Source organism: Equus przewalskii, chromosome 2 (assembly GCF_037783145.1).
Source record: "Equus przewalskii isolate Varuska chromosome 2, EquPr2, whole genome shotgun sequence".
NCBI lineage: Eukaryota > Metazoa > Chordata > Mammalia > Perissodactyla > Equidae > Equus > Equus przewalskii.
This window is the reverse complement of record NC_091832.1, coordinates 119,599,368-119,607,830: the sequence shown is the minus strand read 5'-3', so window position 1 is coordinate 119,607,830 and position 8,463 is coordinate 119,599,368. Positions and strand designations below refer to the sequence as shown.

Here is an 8,463-nt window from a genome sequence, read left to right as displayed (position 1 = left end):
TTTTTTTTTTTTTTGAGGAAGATTAGCCCTGAGCTAACATATGCTGCCAATTCTCCTCTTTTTGCTGAGGAAGACTGGCCCTGAGCTAACATCCATGCCCACCTTCCTCTACTTTATACGTGGGACACCTACCACAGCATGGCTTTTGCCAAGCGGTTCCATGTCCCCACCCGGGATCTGAACCGGTGAACCCCGGGCCACAGAGAAGCAGAACGTGCGAACTTAACCGCTGCACCACCAGGCCGGCCCTCTCCTTCTTTCTATTTTCTGGGGCATCCAAAGGAGAGTGATCAGAACTAGAATTTCTGGCCCAGGAGAGGGAATTCCAGTCTTGTTGTTTTAATCCTTGCTCTCTACCAGTCTTATCACATTATCTCTCTGTTCCTTGGGGCTTTTTCAACATAGCTAATCAAAACATAGTTGAAAATTTATTCATTCAATTCAACATGTTTATTAAGTGATTGACAAGTTTCGGTCCTGACAAGGGACCGGGGACACAGCGATCAGTAGGGAGAAGCCATCCTGAATGACCTATAGGGTGTTACTGTGCCCCAGGCTGCACATCATGACCACAAGTCACAAGAAAAGAAAACAGCTTTGTCACACTCTAGAAATAATTCAGTCAAAAATAATAAACTGTTTTTAAATGGAATCTAAAGGGGTAAAACTTAAGAAAACTCATGTTCTTACTAATGATCATTTTAATACTGTCATTGTCTTTCCCATAAAGCTCTGAAACCCCAGCACCTCCTCCTGGTTCCTGTCAGTAAATCTGTGTTTCACGAAAGGCCTGATCACCCACATTTATCATGTTATCACTGAACCGCCAGAAAGGGAGAGGATGGAAGTGTCACAAAAGTCAATAGAACCGGAAACAGTGAGGCAAGGTGAAGCCTTGAGGTGGCGACCAAGGACCCTATGAGCAGAGGGACGTGGGGGGCAGGTTGCAGAGACCACAGGCCTCCTGATCTTGGTAGACAGCCAGCCATTTGTGCTCTGAGTCCACAGTGAGGTCTGCCCACTGGATGGTGGCATGATTTACATAAGATGGAGCCCAGCTGTCTGGGAAACAAAGTTCTCTTCAGCCTGAGAGATCTTAAGAATCCCCCAGAATTCAACTCACACAACACGCGGGCCACACATACGTGGCGGGTTTGGCATCCTATCATAGAGTGTTTCTGCATCGATGAGCAAGGGGTTACTGACTGAAACGGGGTTTCTCCTCTGCAGCAGGAATTGCAGATGTGTGAGAATGGGAGGAGAAAATAGCACCTCCCTCAGAGACGCTGTCTTTGTTTTATTCATTCACTAGGCTTCCCATTCTAAGGAGGACTTCAAGCTGCTTTTGCTTTGTTGCTGAGCCTCTCTTGTTTCCACACCCAAATGAACCCCTCCTGGAATTTAAGGGTCATTGTGCCAGCCTGACCACAGGGCTCCCAGAATTTCCTCTGCTCTCTTCTCACCCTAGAATAAAAGCTCTCCTCGATCCCGGATTCAGTGTCCCTGTCTGGGACCCAGAGAAGAATGCTGAGTCCTCCACCCCATGTATCTTAAGGTAGGACAGACCAGCAGAGCAGTGAGATGACAGGCCCATTGTTAGAGCCCAGCGCGGGACTTCCCCTTCCTAGGAGCTGAGTCACATTTTTCCTGTTGTCGACGTGAAGCCTGTCCGTTGATGCTGATAGGCTATCTTGCGATGTACAAAGCCAGGCGGACAAGTCTCCTTGCGTTCGTTGGCCTTACCTTGGAGCCTTCCCAATTAGAAGCTGTCCACTGGCCAAGGGAGATAAGACATGGTTTATTAAACCTCAGATACTGGACTGAATGAACTAATTTCTGACAATTTTCTTCTGTTAAAATGCTCTCTGAGGTTCCTGCCTTGTGCAATCTTACTGATTTTGACACAAGTCTTTTGGGATGTATACGTGCATTTTGTTCTTGATATCTGTTCAGTTGACACATGCTTTAAAACCACAGATATCTTTGATTGGCTGGTAAATTGTGAAAACAGGAAGTCAAAGGATGGAGTCAACTGTGAAATGACCATAACAAGAGAAGCTCTGCTTCCTTGCCAGGATGGGAATGCTGTTGTGAGAAACAAACAGAAATGAAAGATATAATTCCAACAGGAAGACAGAGTATCCAGATGCTCTAATTATCATATTTTCAGGGCCTTATAACCAACAAAATGGTTTGCAGATCTTAACCCACAGTATTGTTGCCAGGAATGATAAAATCTCAAAAATTAGGAGAGGGATGTGGTGACATTTGCTGGCCGGGAAATATCTGAGATAATATTTTTTGTCTGACAATCACCATCTGCATTGAGCTTTAAAGAAGTCCCACAACTCGCTGTTTAAGTTAATCCCTTAATTTGTTCAGCAAATATCTGTTGAGTGCTCTCTCCAGCACAGGTCCTGTTGTACATGTTAGAGCTGGGAAGGTCATGGTGTGCTCCCTTCTTGCTTAGAAGCCTGTGCACATTCTTACACCAGGACTCTTCCTGTGATTCCTCAGGTTTGCCCAGCGTCAGCCCTCCTGTGATGCTGTTGTTCCATGGTGAATTCTCAAAACGAAGCTTATTTCTCATCACTGTAGAGAACAAAAAATACCCTCAAATCAGTGGATATGAGGAACATGGGCAAATCCTAGAATGAAATGAATGAGGCAATACGAGAATTACTACTTCACCAGTATGTAATGAGTTTACGAAATTTATCACTTTAAGGATTTTAGAGATGTAAATGAATTTTTTAAATCCTTGGATAAATTTTGAGGCAGGCCCACTGTTGGCAGTAGAATGGAGGGAGTGAGGAGAAAGGACCACACATGGTAAATCCTGTTCACATCCTTCAAGAATCTCTGTATGAAATAGACAAATGATGCCATGTGCCTTGTATTCATATAATTGACTTTATGATCAATATCTCTCAAGGTCTAACTGGCAGAAGAGAATTAAAAATATTACAATGGGATATTTTAAAGTCATCTTGTTGGAGGGAGAATAAAGAATTAATAATGAGGACTTCACACAATTGATTGTTAGAAGACGAAGTCACTATGCGTATATCAATCTATTTAACCTTCAAACAGCGTTTTCAGAGACTGTTCTAGGAGGAGGTTCTTTTGGGGCAGCTGGATATTCATTTCAGTCAGCCTTAATTGTATTCAAAAATCTGGCTTCTAGAAGTTTAAAAGCAAAGCTGGAAGAAAATAAATCTACTCTAACCCTCTTATCTGACAGATGAGGAAACTGAGGCACAAATAAGTTAAGTGGCTTCCAGAGGTCACAGCATTTATACAGGGAAGAAGCCCAGCCACCCCAGGCCCGGGACACCAGGCTCGCTGCGTGTCCCTGTGCCCACAGGGAGATGAATTCGGGGCACCCTGGATCAGCGGTTACCCTCTGCAGGCGGTGAAGCGCTGGCGCCTGAGGGCTGCCTCCATCGCCACTCGGGTCGGCCCTGCACTGCCTTAAACCCAAGAATCTGCCGTGAGAGGAGCTGTTCGAGCACATCCACAGAGCACTGAGACCGCCTACCGACCCCGGACTGACAAAACAGCCTTTTTTATTATTTAATAGAAAAATGAAAAGTGAAGAAAAATTCTAAGTATAAAGGACTTCCCAAAGAGAAATCCAGAGAAAATGGCAATAATAATGCAAAATATTCAACTATATAATTTACAAGACATTCATTTAACTGTATGGTCAAATAACCCTACTATTCATTTCACAGCTATAGATCAATTTTTTCATGTGTGAAACCTATGCAATAACAACTATTTTCTCTTCAGATGAGGGATCCTGGTTTGAGTTACCCATACAATTTGATAAAAGTGCATTATTCCTGATGGACCCCAGTTGCTGGGTAGATGGAAATGTTTAAGACTAAAAACCTAATTATCCTAAGTTAGGTGATCAGAGAGAGAAAGTATGAGAATATAACTGTAACCCAAATAATTCATTTCCTAAATTTTTTTTAAAATTCTTTTAGGAGAAAAAAACTTCAAAAAATTATATATTTATAAATTTTGACAGATATTTAAGTAAAAAAAAAAAAAGTGTCTCCTCTTACAGCCAGATTTTCCCCCACAAGTTGTAGCCATGCTAAATATACTTGTAATACAGCCACTTTCCATTTTCACACCCTGAGCCAACTCATCTATAAACCAGCGCGGTGTTTCCAGTTTCCTTCAGTGGACTGTCCAGAGCCCTCACAGGCACAGGTGCGAGCTGAGGGCTGTCACCGATGTGCGTGTGCTGAGCAACGTGGGGCCAGGGCTGTCCGCCCACGCCGTTTACCCTGGCTGTCGCTGCTTGCCACATTTCTGTGTAACGATGGACTGCGCCAGGCCCATCCGCGTGGATGACTTGGTCAGTCGGACAGAAATTAGCCCCTAATGGGCAGGTCAGCTGGCGTCCCGTGGTCAACAGTTCCGTCTCTAGTAGGCCTCAATGCCACTCCAGAGCTGTGTTTCAGAAAGCATGCAGTTCACTGCGGACGGCACGGCCGTGCTGCTGATTCTCAAAGGCCTGCAGTGAGTTTCCCACCACTGACGCCTCCAGCATCGTGGGGTCTGATGGGCCAGAGAGCCCAAGGACGCTTGCAGCCCAGACCTGCTGTGGAGCTCTGTCCGGCCTGGCGCCTGCTCACAGCTGGTGGCCTCCTGTGGAGCCACGCACACGGGGCCGAGCAGGCTTCCTAGTTGTGGAAGGTGTTGCCCCGGGAACCTGACAAGACCTACCAGGAGCAGTGAGCCCCTCCTCGTGGTGGGGTTGAGAGACGCAGCCGTTTGACCTTTACTCAGGAGGGATATTCCACCACGTCCCTGGCCACTGCACTTGTACAAGTGTGTCTGAAGTGTCGGGTCCCTGAAACGTCGTCTCCCACACTCAGGGACTGCTGGCTCTTACTGTAGGGACTGGACTGTCCCTGTGAACTTGGAACACTCAGCAAGGTCTATGGAGCCAAAGCCCCCTGGGGAACCTGTGCAAACGTGTCCACCACACGCTTCAAGAGCCCAGGTTTTCCCAGTCGAGGCCTGGAAGAGACCTGCCTTGGCTGGGCATCTAAATATCTGTGGAGCTTCCAGAATTCTGTCAGGCTCTGATTCTGCTCTTGAGCTGCTCGCTGTTCCACTGCAGGAGAAGAGGGCCTCTTTGTAAGCTACCAAAGAGGCTCTCTTCCCCTGTTGGTATCTGTTGGTTTGTTAACAGCCCTCAGCTTCTCACCATCCCACCGTGGAGCATCAGTAAGTCTTGGTAATAACCGGCCGACTGCTGTCCTTGCACACCCTGTCCTGATATCTTTCAAGCCCCAGAATCACCACACCTGCGAGGGTGCTCTCTACCGGGACTCTCCTGCAAGTCCCTACTGGGGAAACGTTCAGCAAGTGGGCTGCTATCTTGTGCCCTCCTTTCCTCTCAGGATGGGGTCCTCCCGGCCTGCTGGGCAGAAAGTGAGCCAGGCACCAAACTCACCTCACACCTGGTTTATCAGACACTTTTGGTATCAACTGTATCAGTTCAGGTCAACCAAGAAGCCGACACCAAGACAGGATTACACGTGCAAGATATTTATTGGGAGAAAGTCCTGTGGATGATGTTGGGGGAGGAGCCTCCAGACCCCAAAGAGGAAGTGGCGCCTGTAAAGAGAGAAACAGAGAGCTCGCAATCCTCATAATCAGACGACCTCTGACTCTGCAACTCTGCCCTTGCTCCGTCTTTTGCTCACAAGGCTGTTGGAGGAACTGGAGGCCGATCTACACGGAGAGGCCTTTCTCAGAGCCCGTACAGAGAGGGCCCCTGACGGCAGCTATGTGTTCACTGCACAAATGCAAGGGCACTAAGCGGAGCCTGAGTGTCTGTCAAGGAAACACAGCACCCCAATTCCACGTGTGACAGGTGGACGTGCAGGCTGCCTCTCTGCATTTACAACAACCCCTGTTTCTCACCAAAGTCAGTGTCACGCACTTTATATTTTAAGTAGCACGAGGCAGAACAAAGGATGCACTGAGCTCACACAGACACGACCTCAAAATGTATTCTGCCTCACAACTATTATTACAAACTAAAATGCCTCTGTCCTAGCATTTAATCAGAAGAAGAAAACCAGGGCTGCGACGGTCGTGGGACGAGGCGAACATTTGTTGAGCAATGGTTTGTGCCCGGGACGACTGCAGGCACCTCACAATTGCTTGCCTCCGGCTCACAGGAGCACCTGGAGTAGGAACCCTTGTCCACTTCCGATGTGAAAATTGAGGCTTATAGAGGTGGTTACTTTTCCAAAGGAAGTCAATTATCAGAAATGACCAGTGATTGACTCCAGAATCTCGTGTATTTCATTTTTTGAAAACTTTAAAGTGAATTTCATTTAAGAATTACAGAAATTTTTCAGTTTAAATAATTGTTTCCAATAAAAATTTCTTTTCCTATATTACATGTTTAAAAGCCTACAGAGATTTTTGTCCCTTCCTCTGTCAACACCACAATGCTTTGAGCAGTGAGTTGTTCCTAGATCCCTGTTTCTCACTTAAACTGTGAACTCCTTGAGGGCAGCTCTCACGCCTGACTCACCTCATCCCCAAACCACCAGAATGAGGTCTGACTGCCTTGCACTTAGCTGTCACACGTTGAGCCGAACAGGAAATCTCAAACGACTCGGTTCATTTTTCTGCGACTTCTCTGGTTATTCTGATAGAACAAATCAGAATGTTAGAAGAAAACACATGGTCTCTTTAGTCTGTGGGACGCACACCATAATGGAAGGGCTCCCTCAAAAGCCTTGAAACTCTTCTGTTTGTTGGGAACCCAAAGTTGTTTAGCTCTTTTCTTGGCCAGAAGATGGATGTGGCTTACGGAGATCGACAGGGAGTTCTCACCCCAGGATCCCATCTCTCAGTTTCCCTCCTACGTGGGGAGACGGCCAATAACAAGCGTGAGAGTAAAGAGCCATGTGATTTGGGGACCAGATCTCAAAACATACCCAGAAAACAGGGCCCAGCCAGTGGCTCTCAGAGCTCATGTCACGGAGAAGAGCACAGGCTCAGAGACAGATGGGCCTGAGTGTGAATCCCATGTGACACTGAGCTGCGTGACCTTGGACAAGCTGCTGCACCCCCCTAACCACAGCTTCCTGTGTGTGAGACAGAGATAATAGTGCTGCTGTGAGAAGGAACGGGAAGAGCACATGTGGAGCGCTCAGCACATGGCCAGCACTCAATAAATCCTATGAAGGAGGAATTCGCGCTGGTCATTGTTCACTGTGCATGCAACTGCTGCTTCACGTGTCTGAGCCAAAGGAGGACGGCATCTGGAACTCACAATTTTAGTAGGTCTTTGCATTTCCACAGCACCTTTCATCTCAGAGGACCAAGGCTGGGAAAGGACTAAGTCTCGTCTACTGCATTCTGGAAGAGACAGGAGCACATACGGTGGCCCTGGATACTGAACAGAACTGTAGTCTTGGAGCCACCTCCACATGCAGAGAGTGAAGCCAAGCAAACCCTTAGCGGAACTCGGTCCCTCGTATCCTCGGGTTCCTCTCTAACTGGATCCGATTATTGGTTTCCTGGGGCTAAATATTATTTATCGGCAGTGTAAGTCAATGCTGCTGACGTATGACTCTTTGGGGGCGTGTTTGTTTTTTGAAAACTGCTCTCAAATTTTCTAAATGTGAATTTAAAAGTCTGTCAGTCTATGTGCTGATAACTCAAAACAGATTGTAAATGTAACGGGATGCAATCAAGGCAAACAAACCCGATGAGAGCGCCAGAAGGCTGCGTATTAGGCCTGCTCCCCTCACGGGCTTCGCTAATGACGGAACAATTGTGTGTGCCGATCTGCCGCTGGCATTGCTATGCAGACAGCAACACTTTCATCTAAAATCCAGCTCCAAATTTTTTTAATCCTGTCAATGAATTTGCTGTGTCTGCAAAGAGCAACTCCAAAGAACCTTCCTAAATAATAAGAAATGGGAATATGCAAGCACAGTCTTTAATTCTAAATCCAGGGTGTTAGTTGAAATATACAATCACTTTTCTCTTTGTCATTGTTTTGTCATCTACTGGGATCCCTGCATCTGAACAACTTTTATGAATTTATGCCTAAACACAGCTTTAAAATGCTGGAATTGGTCAACATTGAAGGCAGGTGGGCGCTAAACTGCAGGAGAATATTGCAAGATCCCAAACTCATCTAACATTTCCTTCAGAAAATAAAAAAATGTAAATGTGCTCTGACTGCTGTTCAGTTTACTGCGGGGACCAGCTTTTCATCCAACAGCACCTGCCTCTCTATTCAGAGATGTCTGCGTGGGAGGATAAGTGCCAGCAACAAAGACTTCGGCTGTGGCAGCGGCTGCCTCATTTTCTTGGAACTCACCATTATGTTTCAGGTCAGAGATTGAGGTCTGGTGCGGGGAGCAGGGCTTTTAATATCAGGTGAATGGATTTTTATAAGAG

At 46.4% G+C, this 8,463-nt stretch overlaps 1 long non-coding RNA gene across 1 annotated transcript; it reads right to left on the bottom strand.

Annotated features, from left to right (window-relative positions):
• Positions 1–5,561: 5,561 nt before the first annotated feature.
• Positions 5,562–6,687, bottom strand: LOC139081858 (uncharacterized). Its single transcript, XR_011537306.1, has 2 exons — positions 6,578–6,687; positions 5,562–5,646 (listed from the first exon to the last, which is right to left on the bottom strand). It is a non-coding gene; the product is annotated as an uncharacterized lncRNA (long non-coding RNA).
• Between the last annotated feature and the right edge of the window lie 1,776 nt (positions 6,688–8,463).